The following is a 20,202-nucleotide window of genomic DNA, read 5'->3' as shown; positions in this document are numbered from 1 at the left end:
TTTTGTTTAATGCTTATCTTTTACTGAATTACATTACTTATAAAATATAATTGAAAAATATAGGTATATTTAGTTCGGTTAATTCGGTCAAAACCGAAAAACCAAAATAACCGGAATTTTTAAAAAAACTTAAACCAAACCGAACCGAAATTTACCGGTTCGGTTCGATTTTTCGATTTCGGTTCGGTTCGGCTCACCCCTATTTAGACCCATGTTGGAGATTAATTAATGTTATGGATAGACGTTCAAACAAAATTTTACATCAAGATGAGCTCTAGTTAAAGCTATTATTTGAGCTAACATATGACCATTTATTAACGAAATTAAGCTTGAGCAAGTCGAATATAGTACAAGACAAACCAATTACAGTTTTTGATTTGGTTTTAGCACATAAATGCAACGAAAACGTAAATTTAAATCTTAAAAAAAAAACGAAACCCTCCGTAGGATCCATGCGAAAAATAATATTTAATTCGTAGTTCAATATGTTTACCTTAAGAAGCTTTACATTAATGGAAAGATGGAGGTCTTTAATAGCGATCCAAGAACGATGAACGGAAATCCCTAGCAGCTGCTCCTCAAGTGTGAAGCACTCCACAAGTATCCACCAAGAGTACAATATGATGGAGGAGGAAGAGGTTGAGAGAATTAGTTGTCTCCCTCTTGTTCTACTTTAGAATTATGGTTAATTATTTGGGTTGAGGCAAATAGGGTTTATAATAGTATATTTATAGGCAAAATTTTCAGCTGAAAATTTTCCATAAAATACTATTATTATTAACCCTTTAATTGATTATTCTTATTAACCAATTAACTAATAATTAAAACACCTTTTAATCATTAATCCCTTTTCTAAACACTTTAGAAAAATAATTCTCTCACTTGATTTAATTTCCAAAATTAAATTCTTAATTAATAATATTAAGAATTAACTAAATCTCATTTAATCAATTATTAAATCTGCTAATTAATTATTTATTTCACAAATAAATAATTACCAACCATTATTAATTAATTTCTCCACCATTAAATCATTCTCTTTTATGGTGTGACCCTGTAGGTTCAATATTAAGCAGGTAGTAGAATATTAAGCAGGTAGTAGAAATAAATAATAATAAAACCATTTTATCATTATTTATATATATTTTCTAATTCATTAAATATGATTAATTAATAAATTAATCATATTTATTCTACATCGTGAGGGATAGTTCTTAGCATATCGCGACTATCCGGATAATACGAATTCACTGCTTAGAATACCAAGAACCTATTCAGTGAGTAGTTATCGTACAATCAATTCCTTCTACCCTGCAATGTCACGATTAAATACAAGGCATGGAACTTGTGTCAAGCCTATCTTATTTAATCATTTGCTTTCCCATTCATTATGCTTAGTTCTATTTAATGTAAATTAGAAACTCCTTTCTAATTTCATTCACTCTGGCCAGAGATTCCTGAACTAGCATAAGTGGATCAGCATTGAACATTCTCTTCCTTCACTGGAAGGGGTAGATCCTTTATTGATCATACACTATCTTCGTGTACAAATTCCTATACCCAGTAGAGCCCTTATAATTGTCCCTGGAGACTAAGAATTAAACCAAAGCATAGTTCAGTGTACACAAGATGACTATAATGACCTCAAGTCTAAGGATACTTGTACAACTATCACTATGTTAACAACTGCTAACACGTGAGTGAACTCCATCAGTTGTTCAGCTGTGTGAGTCATGTTCAGTGAACTTATTCTATAATAAGCACCTACATACTAGCTATAGCGTCACCACACAAATGTCTATGAGAACAGACATCCTTCATACTGAAGCAAACATAGTATGTACCGATCTTTGCGGATTACTAATTACCAGTTAGTAATCCTACGACCAGGAAATATTTAAGTTTAGAATTATCATCTTTTAGGTCTCATTATTATGATCTCATCATAATCCATAAAAAGCTTTACTCTAAACTATGGTATATCTTATTTAAACACTTAAATAGATAAAGCCCGCAATAAAACCAAAACAAGTCTTTTATTAATATCAATGAAATCAAAATAGATTACATAAAAGTTATTCCTAAATCATCATACATGATTGGACTTATGAAACATCTCTTTCAATTTTAAGTAAGACCCGACAATTCCCTCGCGTCCTAAATGTCTGCGTCACTCACGTCCGAAATGTCCGTGTTGCATATTTTCGTATTTCATGTACATATATAATTGTTAATCAAAACTATTCTTATTTCATTTTAGAGGTCTCTGTGCAAGAATATGGAGAAGAGCACTGCTAGTTTAACCAGCAGGAATGTTCTTCACATATCAAAATATCATCCACATGCTTTTTACAATCGCTTGTTTGCAGTAACTTACACTCTAGCCATACTTGCTTTATTATACCACCATGCACTCACATTGCTCCACTCTCCCAATGCACCCTCCATTTGCTTGCTAATCACTGATTTCATTTTAGCATTTATGTGGAGTACAACACAGTCTTTTCACATGAGTTCTATGATTCTCCAAGTATTCCCCGAAAACCTAGAAAGAACCTTGAGTCGGAGAGATTTTCCGCCTTTGGATATATTCATTTGCACTACAGATCCATATAAAGAGCCACCTATAAATGTTGTCAACACGGCCTTATCTGTCATGGCGTATGATTATCCTACCGAGAAGATGTCGGTGTATGTGTCGGATGATGGAGGATCTCTGCTCAATCTCTTTGCTCTGTTGGAGGCTGCAAAATTTGCAAAGGCTTGGTTACCTTTCTTTCGAAAAAAGAATATTATGGAAAGGTGTCCGGATGTGTATTTAAGTTCTAATCATCTTCAATGCTCCGAGACTGAGGAGATTAAGGTATTTAAACCCAAATGCCTTCAATATAAAGATTCAGTTGAGCGTTTCTCTAACACCCTGAGGTTTTAGAGTTACAGTTTACTTAACAGTTTTTCGTAATCATGCATATTAACTAACAATTGATCTGCTAGTACAGGTGATGTATGTTAGATATATTTGATAATGTCATGATTAATAGGTTTCATGTTTAGATTTCAGATCTTAACAAACAGGAAATATCAATACTTAACTAGATATCAGCACTTACTGGAAGTCAGGACTTAAGGATATCAGTACTTAAATTATCAGGAGATAATTATCAGAAGATGGATATCTGAACTTAAGTGCGGGAGGACGAACAGTTAAGGAAAGACTGATTGAAAGGAAAGAAGATCAAGACAAATATAAGAACAAATATGCATGAAGAAGGAATTCTATGAAGAATAGAATACTTGGAAGAAAAGATATCTGATTGATATATTTTAGGAAGCAGAATTATATTCCATATCAATTAGAACTTATCTTGTAACTGTGTAATATATAAACACAAACATAGGGTTTACACTATAAGTGTTATCATTATCGAGAATATATTTATTATAACCCTAGCAGCTCTCGTGATAATTTGTTCATCACTGATAGATGACAGTTCCATATTGTAATATAGTTTAATAAAGTTTGTTTTCTGTTACTTGTATTCTTTAATTCGATTTGATTGTGCTAAACACTGTATTAAACCCCGTCTACAGTGTGTGTGACCTAACAAGTGGTATCAGAGCTATCTGTTAACAAACAAACAGTTTAAGATCCAAAAATAATCATGTCTGAAGCAGAAACTCCAACCAAGCCTACCAAAACTGAAGAACCTCTAAAGACTCAAATCCATAGTCGATATGAGGCTATTAGAGTTCCCATACTGTAACCATCTGAATATCCCATATGGAAGGTGAGGATGACTATGTTTCTGGAAGCTACAGATCCAGAATATCTTGACAGAATCAATGAAGGACCTCACAAGCCAACTAAACTCGCTGTTGCAGTTGCAGGTGAAGCAGCAAAGTATGTACCAAAGGAGAAGAATGATTACACTGCTGAAGATATCACATCAATTGCTAAGGATGCTAAGGTACGACACTTGCTGCATAGTGTAATTGATAATGTAATGTCAAACAGGGTAATAAACTGCAAAACTGCAAAGGAGATATGGGATGCCTTGGAGATAAGATGCTAGGGAACTGATTCGATTAAGAAGAACATGAAGACTATACTCACTCAAGAGTATGGACACTTTGACTCAAAGCCTAATGAGTCATTGACTGATATATATGACAGATTTGTCAAATATGATCTTGAAGATTCAAAACTTAAATTCCTGTTAGCTCTTCCTGAAAGTTGGGATTTGAAGGCCACAATTATAAGAGACAACTATAATCTTGAAGAAACTACTTTTGATGAAATTTATGGGATGCTCAAGACTCATGAACTTGAGATGGAACAAAGAAGCAAGAGGAAAGGAGGAAAGTCAAGGACAGTTGCTCTTAAGGCTGAGGAAGAATCTCCCAAAGCAGCTACCTCAAGGAAAGGCAAGGAAAAAGCGCTCATCACAAAGTCTGATACTGAGTCATCAAGTTCTGATAGTGATGATGACTCAGAAACTGAAAGCTTGCCTGAGATGGATGCTGATGAAGAGATGATGAAGCTATGTGCTCTTATGGTGAAAGAAATCACAAGGATTGCATACAGGAAATTCAGGAAGGGAAAGAAGTTTTCCAGGAAAGGTGCAAGTTCTGATAAGAAGAGTTTCAGAAAATCTGAAGGCAAAGGAGGAAAGTCTGACAGAGGAGATTACTCAAATGTCAAATGCTACAACTGTGGTGAGAAAGGCCACATATCTCCTGATTGCAAGAAAGTGAAGAGTGACAAAGGCAAGGCACTGGCCACAAAGCAGAAAAACTGGACAGACACTTCAGATTCTGAAAGTGAGGAGAACTATGCCTTGATGGCAAATGCTGATAGCAGTTCTGATGCTGCTGAGTTAAAGGTACCTCAAACTACTTATGCCTTTCATACTGATGATATTAATGAGTTGAGAAGATATCTTAAAACCATGTTTATTAGTTATAGAGATCAAACCTTAATATGTGAAAGATTAACTTCTGAAAATCTTGCTTGTAAAAAGAGGAATGATTATTTAGAAAAAGAGTTAGTCATGTTCCATCAAACTCAGAAAGATAGAGATGATGCGTTCTATGTTAGGGATGAAGTACTTAAAATGAATGAATCTCTAAAAACTGAGTTGGAAAAGGAAAGAGAGATTATCAGGACTTGGACTAACTCTGGCAGAACAACTCAAAATTTGTTAAGTAGTGGAAACTGGAAAGAGGGCTTAGGTTATGGAGATGATAAGAATGAAAAGGGAACTGTAGAAATTGAGCCTATAGTTGTTAAACAAAAGCCAAAGATAAAACCTGTTAAGTTTGTAGCTGTAAAGTCTAATACTGAGAAATCAGAAGTTAAAGAGGAATTAACTTCTAACAAACTAAAAAAAGGAAAAGTCAACTGAAGTTAACATAGACTTAATGACTAAGAAGCAGCTTAAGTACAAGCTGAAAGATGTTAAGAATGTAAACATGGTAAAGTCACCTAGGAAAAATAGGAATGGAAATGAAGGTGTAAATAAAAGCAATGATTATAAGCCTGTTCCTAATGCTCCTAGAAAAACATGTCATAACTGTGGAAGTTCTAACCATCTGGCTTCTTTTTGCAGGAAGAATAAGAACATAAACTCCTTACCTTCAAATTCAGGAGTTAAGAGTCAGTCTGTTAGATATAGGCCACAAAATCCTTGTTTTCATTGTGGTAGTTTATGGCATTCCATTTATACTTGTAAGGAATATCATAGTCTGTACTATGATTATTATCAAATAAAACATTCTTTAAAGAAAGTTAGCATTGTTCCTTCTAGTATAAGTTCTGATTCAAAGTCTGATAGTGTAAATTCTGGTAAGAAAAATGTTAACATAAACTCTGATGTAAAATCCGCTGCAAATGTTAACAAACTTAATAAGGCCAAAGAATCCAAGCAAGTATGGGTCCTTAAAACTAATCATTAGTGGTCTTTGTGATTGCAGGGTAACAGGAAAAATATCCTAGTTCTGGACAGTGGATGTTCAGGACATATGACTGGAAATAAAGCCCTGCTATCAGACTTTGTGGAGAAAGCTGGCCCAGGTGTTTCTTATGGAGATGGCAACATGGGAAAACTTTGGGATATGGCAATATCAATCTGGGGAATGTCATCATTAAAAAAGTAGCTCTGGTCTCATGACTTAAACACAATATGCTGAGTGTGAGCCAAATCTGTGACAGAGGTTATCATGTGGATTTCTATGAAGAACACTGTGAAGTTGTAAGCAAATATACAGGAAAAGTTGTTCTGAAGGGATACAGGCATGGTAACATTTATGAAGCTAAGCTTTCAACAAGTACTGATGGTTCTGCAATCTGTCTGTTAAGTAGAGCATCAATTGAAGAAAGCTGGAATTGGCACAAGAAACTCTCTCATTTAAATTTCAACAATATAAATGAACTAGTCAAGAAAGATCTTGTGAGAGGACTGCCAAAATTAGTATTTGCTCCTGATGGCCTTTGTGATTCATGTCAGAAGGTAAAATAAAGGAAATCTTCATTCAAGAGCAAGACTGAATCATCAATTCTTGAGCCTTATCACCTACTACATGTTGATATATTTGGTCCAGTAAATGTCATGTCTATTGCAAAGAAGAAATATGCTATGATCATAGTGGATGAGTTCATAAGATACACATGGGTGTATTTCTTGCATACAAAAAGTGAAACTATATCTACCTTGATTGATCATGTCAAGCAACTGGATAAATTGGTCAAAAATTCTGTGAAGATTATAAGAAGTGATAATGACACTGAGTTCAAGAATTTGATTATGGAAGAGTTCTGCAAAGACCATGGAATAAAGCAGGAATTTTCTGCTACTGGAACTCCACAGAAAAATGGAGTTATTAAAAGAAAGAATAGAACTCTTATTGAAGCTGCACAAACTATGCTTGATGAAGCAAAGTTGCCAACATACTTTTGGGCTGAAGCTGTGCAGACTGCTTATTTTACTCAGAATGCAACACTCATTAACAAGCATGGAAAGACACCATATGAGATGGTGAAGAAAAAGAAGCCAAATCTGAAGTATGTTCATGTATTTGTATGCAAGTGTTTTGTTCTTAAGACTTATCCTGAACAGCTATCCAAATTTGATTTAAAAGCTGATGAAGGAATTTTTGTTGGATATCCACTTTCCACAAAAGCCTTCAGAGTCTACAACTTAAGAACAAGGGTTGTCATGGAATCTATCAATGTCTCCTTTGATGATAAAAAGATTGCCGGGCTTGAAGATTTCAATGATCATGATCAACTGAGATTTGAAAATGAAGTCTTAAATTCTGATACTATAAATCCCGACAGTTTAAATCCTGATACTGCAAACTCTGACGGATTAAATTATGATGTTATTGAAACTGTGGTGACTACGTTAAAGGAAGATGCACCTGTGCAGGGGGAGCATACTGAAGATATAACCACATCTCAAGAAGCATCAGAACCTATAACTGGCTCTTCAAATCCTGATTCATCAAGTTCTGATGAGCCAAGTTCTGATAATTCTGGAAAATCGAATTCTGTAGAATCCAACTCAGAGAGCATAATTTCAGGGGGAGCATCAGAAAATGTTAATGAAGATATCATGGATCATGGGGGAGCATCCAGTTTTAAAGAAAACCTTCCATCTGCAAGGAAGTGGATTAAATCACATACACCTCACTTAATTATTGGAAATCCTGATGCAGGTGTCAGAACTAGAACATCTACTTCAAATGAATGTCTTTATCACTCTTTTCTCTCTCAGAATGAACCAAAGAAAGTGGAAGAAGCTCTTCAAGATGCTGATTGGGTGCAAGCAATGCAGGAAGAGTTAAATGAATTTGAAAGAAACAAAGTCTGGACCCTAGTGCCAAGACCAAAGAACAGATTTGTTGTTGGTACAAAGTGGGTGTTCAGAAACAAAACTGACAGTGATGGAATAATTACAAGGAATAAAGCAAGGCTGGTTGCAAAAGGATATTCTCAACAGGAGGGAATTGATTATGATGAAACATTTGCACCAGTTGCTAGATTGAAAGCCATAAGGATATTTTTGGCTTATGCTGCTCACAAAAAGTTTACAGTCTTTCAAATGGATGTGAAAAGTGCTTTTCTCAATGGAGAATTGGAAGAGGAAGTATATGTTGAACAACCTCCAGGCTTTGTATATTCAAAACTTCCAAATCATGTCTACAGGCTTGATAAACCACTTTATGGCCTTAAGCAAGCTCCTAGAGCATGGTATGAGACTTTAGCTCAGTTTCTTCTGGAAAGTGGATTTAACAGAGGAACTATTGATAAAACACTGTTTTATCTCAACCATGGAAAGGACTTACTTTTGGTGCAGATATATGTTGATGATATCATTTTTGGTTCTATAAATGACAAACTTTGTAAAAGGTTTGCCAAGTTCATGCAGTCAAGATATCAAATGAGTATGATGGGGGAACTCAGCTATTTTCTGGGCCTTCAAGTCAAGCAAAATGAAGAAGGCACTTTTATTTGTCAATCCAAGTACACCAGAAATCTGTTGAAGAAATTTGGAATGCAAGACTGTTCAAGTGCATCCACTCCCATGGCCACTGCAACAAAATTGGATAAGGATACTGGTAAATCAGTAGATATTACTGATTACAGAGGTATGATTGGCTCAATACTCTATATTACTGCTAGTAGACCTGATATCATGTATGCGACCTGTCTTTGTGCAAGATTTCAAGCAGATCCAAGAGAACCTTACTTAAAGCTGTGAAAAGAATTTTTAAGTACCTTAAAGGTACAACTGATCTGGGATTGTGGTATCCTAGAGAATCAGACTTTAAGCTAATAGGTTACTCAGATGCAGATTTTGCAGGATGCAAAATTGACAGGAAAGCACAAGTGGAAGCTTCCAATTTCTTGGAGGCAGATTGGTTTCTTGGTTTAGCAAGGAATAAAAGTCAATTTCCACATCAACTGCAGAAGCAGAATACATTGCTGCAGGAAGCTGTTGTGCACAGATTCTTTGGATGAAGAATTAGTTACTGGATTATAGGTTAACATACTTTAAAATTCCTATTTACTGTGATAATAAAAGTGCTATTGTTATGACAGGTAATCCAGTTCAGCACTCAATGACAAAACACATCAGCATTTGGTACCACTTCATAAGGGAACATGTGGATGAAGGTACAGTGGAATTGCACTTTGTTCCAACAGATCAACAACTAGCAGATATATTCACAAAACCTCTGTGTGAAACTACTTTTACAAGATTGGTAAATGAACTTGGAATGGTTCCAGGTTCTTTCTGTAAGTCTGCTTAGTTTATATTCTATTTCATCAGATTTTATGATCAGTATTTACAGATATTTACTTTCTTTGTGAATTCTGTGCTTAATTTGAAAATTGCTCAAGTACTGATTGTTATCTGATGTGAATTTCTAAACTCTGATATGAATATTTCTGTGACTATTCAATCCAATGAGGATAATTGTACTAGATGCTAACCTAGTAGTCTTTAATATACTGAAGATCCCATGTTGAAGTAATTGTTTATGTGGAAATCTTTTAACACAAACAAATTCTAATACTGAGCTTAGTTGAAGTTTACTTTGTGTATCTCATTACTAACTCACAAACTAGAATAGTGCTTCTTATCTGTTAAGCTCTGATGTTAGTAAATCTGGTGAATATACTAAGTGCTGATAAGCCTCACTTATCAAAAGAAAAAGAAAAGAATTAAAATCAGGTACTCCTTTGAGATCTAGAGAAAAAAATTGTGGAAGGGAAGACCCAAGTGCATTGCTGGTATTAAGTAATATGCATTAGAATAGCAAAATAAAATTTTCTTGGTGACTTTTCACACTCTATGATTACTGGAGAAATACTCTGATAACACCATAATTTCTGATAAGCAGTCGTGACTCACTTACACTGAGAAGCCACTATAAAAAGGAATTTCAAAAGATGCATAAAATGAGCACAAAACAGTTGAGGTGGACTCATGCATGAAGTCATTCTATAGTGAACTTCAAAATAATAACAGATTTTGAGCAAAGTTCTTAGTTATGCCTTATTTCTAAGATATACTGAAGTGAATCAGACTTTAATCTTTATCTGATATTAAGCTTACTACACACACATACACTCCATATGATTGATGAAAATTACTGTGGTGATAAATGTTGTTTTAGATGAACAGGTTAAGTGTCAGTTGCATAAATTCTGAGGACAAGTTCTGATGGAAGTTCTGAAGAAACGAAATCAGAATTTGTGTAAAGAATTACAGAAATAGGCATTCACTTTTTGAGTTAAGAAATCATGTTCTGATGACTGTTAAGTTTTGATATTAGTCTAAGTTCTGATATTAAATTCTGATTCTTTACTTGACTTATTTGTGGTTAAAATCTGAAATAGTCTTATTTAAAATCAGAATATGTTTGGGTGAGATATAAACAGTCACATAATTTGGGTTAATGGTACTCGTATATGCACAGTAATTTTTACTTATTTCGTGTGCTCATTAACTCCTGTTTTAAGCTTCCAATGGCTGTTATTATTGCTCATCGATCTAGGGAGACGAGACTTTAATTCTTTTTCATATTTCATGCATCTCTTTGTCTTCCCATGTCTATATAACTGACCAAACATCCTTCAGTAAAAATCAATTCTTTCTTTTCTCAAACTATGGCTCAGTTTGGTTGGTTTTACAACTATGGCACTTACACTGTGCACATTTTTCAAAATGGAGTTCCGACTCCATATTCTATCAACAACATTCCTCATAATCTCTGGATTCAACTTCGAGAGGTCATTCAAAATGACTTGTTGACTGTCCGAAGACATCTTCATCTTCAAGCTCTTCGTCAGCAAGAACGGATTATCCGTCTTGCAGTGCTCTTCGTCAGCAGCAGAAGGAGTTAATCCTTAGGCTTCTTAGCTTAGGACTAAAGTTGTTGATGTTAGGATTTGTAGATTAGGACAATATTGTAATTTTAAGCATGTAATTTAAATTTCATGAAATGTATTTGCTCAATATATTAATGAAATTTTATCTTTATGCAAGATTAGATCTCTGAGTCGTTTGATATTCTGATAAATTTTTAAATCCTGATACTAACCATATTCTGATGATCTTTTTAGCTTTAATACAAATCAAGTTCTGATTCTGACGTGGCAGTACCTGTTTACTTGATTTATTTTTTGGTCATTCTCTCATTGGCCATTTTTTTTTCCAGAATATTGGTCTCGCAGTGATCATAATTTTTTAAGTGGGAACATTTTTAAATTTTAAGTTAAAACTGAACTACCTTGATTAATGGGATTTCTTGGTAAGTGAAACGGTTTTTTCTTGAAAAACTGCATGTGATAAGTAATGATTACTGATTACCCGTGCCCATTAACTATTTTACTGCTGTATGTCTGCCAGGTGTCCCAACGGTTACTTTTTGTGTATAAGTAAAAGAGAGAAAAGATTGTCAAATCTTTTAGTTACTTTCATATTTTATCTCTCTCTCTTTACGTTTATTCTCTCTCATCTACTGGCGATTTTTCATATAGACATTTTATCAAACACAATACAGGCAACCAAATTTCTCACAAATTCTAATGGCACCCAAGGACATAATCTTCGATGGAGCAACGTTTGTTCCTAATAACTTCTCTGTTATTCTTAGCATATCAAAAGCACCCTCTGATCTTCACTTCATTCAGGACTTTCTTGCTAGTTCTGATATTGGGTATGCTCTGACTCAACCCGAAGCAGTTTCTGGTACTCAAGTACTGGAGTTCTGGATAAGCGATGTGTATGATGATGGTGGTGCTCAAGGGTCCCCAAGCATTATTTTTTCATCAGGGGAGGATGAGTACATTGTCACTTTGACTACGGTTCGACAAGCACTGCAGCTACCTGAGAACTGTGTTTACTCTACTGTTGACGAGCCAGTTCTTCAAAACATGATAGCCAGTCTGGGATATGAAAGGACTTTGGAAAAGCTGGGCCAGTTGAAGAGATCTTTCATAAGGAGGGAATGAAGTTTCTTCTTTGACTGCATTACCAAGGCTTTTGCAAATAAATGCTCAAATTTCGATGTAATTCCCATATTCAGCCAACAAATCGGGTATGCTCTCATAAATCAAACTGATTTTGATAATGCCAGTGTTGTCTTAGGTTTTATTGGGGATAGAATGACAGAAGATAGATCTACTGTTTATTTTGCTAGATTCTGTCAGCTTATCTATAGTTTCTGTTGTGATAATAAGCCCCAAGATTTTGGTGATTTAATTTCATCTTTCAGAATAGCTAAAAGAGCTTTTACTGACTTATTATCTACTGATAATAAGAAAGCTGTGTTAAGACCCCTCTTAATTCCTTTATCTGTCAAACAAGCCTTAATAACCTATGATCCTGTTAAGTACACTGCATTATATCCTGATGTTCAACCAACTGAATCTCATCCATCAGCACCTACCACCTCTACTCAACTACCACAATCTTCTCAACCTCAACCATCACAACCTACAGTGCAACCTTCATCTTCCAAATCTAAGAGGACTAAGAAAGTGAAAGGAATATGTCCTAAGTCCAATCGTGTATTAGGATTTAGGAATAACTTTTATGTAATCTGTTTTGATTTCATTGATATTAATAAAAGACTTGTTTTGTTTTTATTATGGGCTTTATCTATTTAAGTGTTTAAATAAGATATACCATAGTTTAGAGTAAAGCTTTTTATGGATTATGATGAGATCATAGTAGTGAGACCTAAAAAGATGATAACTCTAAACTTAAATAGTTCCTGGTCATAGGATTACTAACTGGTAATTAATAATCCGCAAAGATCGGTATATACTATGCTTGCTTCATTATGAAGGATGTCTGTTCTCATAGACATTTTTGTGGTGACACTATAGCTAGTATGTAGGTGCTTATTATAGAATAAGTTCACTGAACATGACTCGCACAACTGAACAACTGATGGAGTTCACTCACGTGTCAGCAGTTGTTCACATAGTGATAGTTGTACAAGTATCCTTAGACTTGAGGTCATCATAGTCATCTTGTGTACACTGAACTATGCTTTGGTTTAGTTCTTAGTCTCCAGGGACAATTATTAGGGCTCTTCTGGGTATAGGAATTTGTACACGAAGATAATGTATGATCAATAAAGGATCTACCCCTTCCAGTGAAGGAAGCGAATGTTCAAGGCTGATCCACTTATGCTAGTTCAGGAATCTCTGGCCAGAGTAAATGAAATTAGAAATGAGTTTCTAATTTGCATAGAACTAAGCATAGTAAATGGTAAGCAAGTGATTGAATTAGATAGGCTTGATACGAGATCCATGCCTTGTATTTAATCGGGACATTGTAGGGTAGAAGGAGTTTATTGTACGGTAACTATTCACTGACAGGTTCTTGGTATTCTAAGCAGTGAATTCATATTATCCGGATAGTCGCGATATGTTGAGAAGCATCACTCATGATGTAGAATAAATGTGATTAATTAATTAATCATATTTAATAAATTAGAGAATTTATATAAATAATGATAAAATAGTTTTATTATTATTTATTTCTACTACCGGCTTAATATTGAACCTACAGGGTCACACCATAAAAAGAGAATGATTTATAATGGCTAATAATTATTTATTTGTGAAATAAATAATTAATTGGCAAATTTAATAATTGATTAAATGAGATTTAATTGATTATAAATTAAGTAAGAAAAGTTCTTAATATTATTAATTAAAGGATTTAATTTTTGGAAATTAAATCAAGAGAGAGAATTATTTCTAAAGTGTTTAAAAAAAGGATTAATGATTAAAAGGTGTTTTAATTATTAATGAGAATAATAAATGGGATAATAATAATAATATTTATGGAAAAATTTCAGCTGAAAATTTTGCCTATAAATACACTATTATAGACCCTAATTTTATTCTAACCCACATCGAACCCGAAAACCCAAAAAGTTTGGAAAACCCAATTCTCTCCACCTCCTTCCTCCTCCTTAACATCGTTTTCTTGGTGGATACCGGTGGAGTGCTTCACACTTGAGGAGCAACTGCTAAGGATCTCTGATCGTTGTCTCCGAATTATTTTAAAAGGTTAGATTCGATCCCTCGAATTTTTATTCGCGATTTATATGCTTTTATTTGGATTTTGTATGTGTAAAAGTGTTTTACCATGATCCCGCTGCGTTTAAAATCCAACAATGGTATCAGAGCATAGGTTGTATGCATATAGATCTGTGGTAAAAATTTCAGAATTTTATGTGCTTGTATGAATTAATTATGATTTTGACAAGTTATATCATGGTTTAATTTTTTCTGATGAGAAATCATTTCTCAGAATAATTTTGAATGTTGATCTGGGTTCTACAAGTGTTGTAGATCGTCTGTGTATTTTTTTCATAATTTTAGGATGTATAGATTTTTTATTATGAATTTTTGAAGATCTTGTAATTAAATTCGTAATTAAATAAATCATATATATATATTATTTGTAAGTATATATATATATATATGTACATCTGTAAATCTATCTGTACAAAGTCTGCTGCACGGATAGTAAAGCTTCAGGGTAAAGGTCGGCTGTCAGGCGCGGTTTCCGAGTAAGTATTCTGTCGGCTGCCGCAAAAAAAAATAAAAATAATAATAGGTGTGTAACGCATTCCCGGAATGCGTTACACCCTTAAATGGCTTAAAAGGTGTGTAACGCATCACCGGAATGCGTTACAGGTCTTGTAACGCGTTCCTGTAATGCGTTACAGCCCGTCTGTTGATTTTAAAATTGATTTTCTGGGAGTTTCGTAACTCCGTTTTGGGTGTGCAATATACCGTTGGATTCGTTTTTCCGAGACGGATCTAATGGAGTGATCAATTTTAGTTTATATAAAAGTTTTGAACTGTTTATGTTCCATGAAGTGTTTTAAAGCTGTTTTTGATCGTTTGAATTGATTTTAAATGCTTCTTGTGATACATAGAGATGTATATTGCTTGTTCTAATGTGCTAGATGATATAACATGCCTACCTTGATGTTTATTCATGTTGATATATGTGATATATGCTTAGTTTATCATGCGATGATAGATTTAGGTGAACTTAAATGAGCATAAGGCGTTTGTTAGACAACCTAGTATAGTAAAATTATTTCATAACCTTAAGAATAATATTATGAATACAATCATGAGATTCTTGTGTTTATAAAACACGTAATTGAATATGAATTTTTGATATGAGAGAAAGGATGATTCTGTCAACAACAGATTTCTATCTGTAAGAAAGGGTTATTAAGTGACTCCTCTTGACAATGCTCCACCCGATCTGGGAATCATCTGATTATTGATTATTGATTTGAAATATTTAATTTAAAAGGAAGAATCTCTTTATAATATGATTATGATTGTAACGTAATATAATCCCTCTAAAATTAAATAATATCAAGTAGTAATTGGCCAATGACACAACGGGCTTGTGTCGGTCATAGCCTTCCGACATGATAGAAAAGTAGTTCTTATTTTTGAATCATTGTCGGTTCGTGCTACAGCCGAGGGCTTTGATTTCGAAATAAGAAATACTTGTCTATTACATAGAGATGTATACATTGAATAAGAATCTAAAGGTTGGTACGTGCTACAGCCGTGGGCCTTTGGGGACTGATTCAACTGTACGGAATGTTGGGTTAGACTTGACTTAGAATATTGAGTTTGTCGTGCTACAACCGAGACTCAATTATTCAAGAGGCTAAAGTTTGATTAGGGAATAACATGAGATGTAATTGACAAGAGTTTTCTGCCTATTGAACATTGCATGGCGGTTCGTGCTACAGCTGGGGTTGTGTAATGGAATGTAGGATCCCTATTCCCACTAGCATTATGAATGCTTAATTTTTCACGTAGGGGTTGAATAAATTAGGAAAACTAGTGGGAGCCACTTATGAATAAAGACCCGATTCATATAGTGTTTTGAAATGAAATCGAATATTTGCTAAGTGTTGTTATGTGTTTATCATTTACAGATTTACAATATACATTATGTCTTCTGCACTATCACTCAGGGGCATACTGGATGCTCACAAATTGACTGGTCCTAATTATGCTGACTGGCTTCGAAACTTGAGAATTGTTCTCAGGATTGAGAAGCTGGAATACGTGATTGACTCACCTAAGCCTACTGAACCTGCTAGCGATGCGCATAATGATGAACATGTTGTGTATCGTAAGTGGATAGATGATGCAAATATTGCTCAATGCATCATGCTAGCTTCAATGAACATTGAGCTACAGAAGCAACATGAGCATATGGATGCTCACACTATCCTCATGCATCTACAAGAGTTGTATGATGTGGCAGGGAGGACAGCTCGATATGAGATATCGAAGGAGCTGTTCGGGTGTAGGATGTCTGAGGGATCATCTGTGAATGACCATTTACTTAAGATGATCAATTTGATTGAACGTCTTGGACAACTTGGTTTTGCAATGGATGGGGAGCTGAGCCAAGACTTGGTCTTGTAATCGCTTCCGAGTTCGTTCTCGCAGTTTGTTGTGAACTTTCACATGAATAAGTTGGATGTCAGCCTGCCTGAACTCCACAACATGTTGAAGACTGCGGAATCGAATTTTCCCCTTAAGAAGAGTTCTGTTCTTCTAATTGGTGAAGGTTCCAATTCTAAGAAAATGAAGAGGAACTCTTCCAAGAAGAAGAAAGTAGGTAAGAAAACGCCGGTTCCACCAAAAGCTGAAGACCCCAAGAGCAAAGTTGTTTGCTTTCACTATAACAAGGTGGGGCACTGGAAGAGGAACTGCAAGGTTTACCTTGCAGAATTGAAGAAGAAGAAGGGTAGTGAGACTACCGCTTCTGATTCAGGTATGTTCATGATAGAAGTGAATATGTCATTTCTACTTGGGTATTAGATACCGCCTGTGGTTCTCATATCTGCAATTTGTTGCAGGGACCAAGGAGAAGTAGGACTCTTGAGGAAGAGGAGGTGATTCTACTGATGGAAATGGAGCAAGAGTTGCTGCTGTAGATGTAGAATCGTTTCATTTACATAGGCTTACGGGCAAGACTATTGTTTGAAATAATTGTTATTTTGTTCCCTCGATTGTGAGGAATATTATTCCTATGTTAGACTTGACTGGATTTTCATTTATTATTGAGAATAATGAATGTTCTATTCTTAGAGATAATATTCTTTATGGACGTGGTGCTTTAAATAATGGTCTGTATGTATGTGACATAATTTATTTCAGATTGAACAAACTAATAAAAGAAAAAGGATGATGAAAATCTCACTTCGTTGTGGCACTGCAGTCTCCATTTAGTAGACATGGAGAGAGGGCTGCAAATTTGCTAGGAATGGTACACACATATGTATGTGGACCAATGTCTACGCAAGCCATGGGTGGATTTTCATACTTCATTACTTTCATAGATGATAGATCTGGATTCAGATATGTGTTTGATGAAACACAAGTCTGAGGCCTTTGAAAAGTTTAAAGAATATAAGTATGAAGTGGAGAAACAACCAAACATAGTATTATAATTCTTCGATTAGATCGAGGTGGTGAATACTTGAATGGAGAGTTTCTAGATTATCTCAAAGTAAATGGTATAGTCTGCCAGTGGATGCCTCCAGATTGGTATCTGAAAGGAGAAATCGAACTTTGTTAGACATAGTTCGGTCCATGATGAGCTATGTAAATCTTCCAGTATTCCTATGGGGTTATGCATTGGAAACCTCAGCATATTTACCGAATATGGTGCCTTCCAAAATATGTTCCTCAAACTCCGTATGAGATATAGAAAGAAAGGAAACCGAGTCTTAAACACGTTAAGATTTGGGGATGTCCAGCTTATGTCAAGTAAGTTGACCCAGATAAGCTGGAATATCGATCCGTAAAATGTAGTTTTGTGGGATATCCTAAAGAGATTTTAGGGTATTACTTTTACACCGATCATCGGGTGTTTGTCTCCAGACATGCTACCTTCTTGGAAAAGGAGTTTATCCTTGAAGGAAATAGTGGGAGCAAAATTGAACTTGATGAAGTTCAAGAAGCACAAACTACTACGGATCAAGTGGAAACACCTGTTCTGACTGAACAACCTTTTGTGGAACAGCCCATTCATAGATCAGGGAGAGTGTCTCGCCAACCTGAGAGGTAATATGGCCTTGTCATTGAGAATGACAATGAGTTGTCGATCATTGATGATGACGACCCTGTGACCTATAATGAGGCTATGAGTAGTGTTGACTCAGAGAAATGGCAAAGTGCCATGAAATCCGGAATGGAATCTATGTATACGGTATACGAAAGAATGATTAGAGCAGATGGCCAGGTGGAGACCTTTAAGGCCAGGCTTGTGGCGAAAGGATTCAAACAAAGGCAATGGATTGACTTTGATGAAACCTTTTACCTGTAGCCCTGTTAAAATCAGTTCGGATTTTGCTTGCGATTGCTGCTTACTACAACTATGAGATCTGGCAATAAGCCAGATGGTTTTATTTCCAAGAGAAATGAAAACCTAGTATGTAAGCTGCTGCGAACCATATGTGGTTTAAAGCAAGCTTCTCGTAGATGGAACATTCGTTTTGATGAGACAATCAAAGAGTTTGATTTTATCAAAAACGTAGACGAACCATGCGTCTACAAAAGGGTTAGTGGGAGCGCGATAACATTTCTTATATTGTATTGAATTAGAGTTGACACACATAACAACATAGCAGACCCACTCACAAAGCTACTTTATGAAAGTCACTTTGATCGTCAAGATGGGTATTAGATACCAGAGTGATTGGCTTTAGTACAAGTGGGAGATTGAAAGGAATATGTCCTAAGTCCAATCGTGTATTAGGATTTAGGAATAACTTTTATGTAATCTGTTTTGATTTCATTGATATTAATAAAAGACTTGTTTTATTTTTATTACGGGCTTTATCTATTTAAGTGTTTAAATAAGATATACCATAGTTTAGAGTAAAGCTTTTTATGGATTATGATGAGATCATAATAGTGAGACCTAAAAAGATGATAACTCTAAACTTAAATAGTTCCTGGTCATAGGATTACTAACTAGTAATTAATAATCCGCAAAGATCGGTACATACTATGCTTGCTTTATTATGAAGGATGTCTGTTCTCATAGACATTTGTGTGATGACACTATAGCTAGTATGTAGGTGCTTATTATAGAATATGTTCACTGAACATGACTCGCACAGCTGAACAATTGATGGAGTTCACTCATATGTCAGCAGTTGTTCACATAGTGATAGTTGTACAAGTATCCTTAGACTTGAGGTCATCATAGTCATCTTGTGTACACTGAACTATACTTTGGTTTAGTTCTTAGTCTCCAGGGACAATTATTAGGGCTCTTCTGGGTATAGGAATTTGTACACGAAGATAGTGTATGATCAATAAAGGATCTACCCCTTCCAGTGAAGGAAGCGAATGTTCAAGGCTGATCTACTTATGCTAGTTCAGGAATCTCTGGCCAGAGTAAATGAAATTAGAAAGGAGTTTCTAATTTGCATAGAACTAAGCATAGTAAATGGTAAGCAAGTGATTGAATTAGATAGGCTTGACACGAGATCCATGCCTTATATTTAATCGAGACATTGTAGGGTAGAAGGAGTTTATTGTTCGGTAACTATTCACTGACAGGTTCTTGGTATTCTAAGCAGTGAATTCATATTATCCGGATAGTCGCGATATGTTGAGAAGCATCACTCACGATGTAGAATAAATGTGATTAATTAATTAATCATATTTAATAAATTAGAGAATTTATATAAATAATGATAAAATAGTTTTATTATTATTTATTTCTACTACCGGCTTAATATTGAACCTACATGGTCACACCATAAAAAGAGAATGATTTAATGGTGGAGGAATTAATTAATAATGGCTAATAATTATTTATTTGTGAAATAAATAATTAATTGGCAAATTTAATATTTAATTAAATGAGATTTAATTGATTATAAATTAATTAAGAAAAGTTCTTAATATTATTAATTAAAGGATTTAATTTTTGGAAATTAAATCAAGAGAGAAAATTATTTCTAAAGTGTTTAGAAAAAGGATTAATGATTAAAAGGTGTTTTAATTATTAATGAGAATAATAAATGGGATAATAATAATAATATTTATGGGAAAATTTCAGCTGAAAATTTTGCCTATAAATACACTATTAT

General features: G+C 34.7%; 1 pseudogene; it reads left to right on the top strand.

The window, feature by feature from the left end:
* The first annotated feature begins 2,278 nt into the window (after positions 1 to 2,278).
* The window catches only part of LOC141696416 (cellulose synthase-like protein G2), a 29,577-nt pseudogene continuing 11,653 nt past the window's right edge, over positions 2,279 to 20,202 (top strand).

Source organism: Apium graveolens, chromosome 11 (genome assembly GCF_009905375.1).
Source record: "Apium graveolens cultivar Ventura chromosome 11, ASM990537v1, whole genome shotgun sequence".
Classification (NCBI taxonomy): Eukaryota; Viridiplantae; Streptophyta; class Magnoliopsida; order Apiales; family Apiaceae; genus Apium; species Apium graveolens.
The sequence above is the reverse complement of the archived record's forward strand: the minus strand, read 5'-3'. Positions and strand labels throughout refer to the sequence as shown.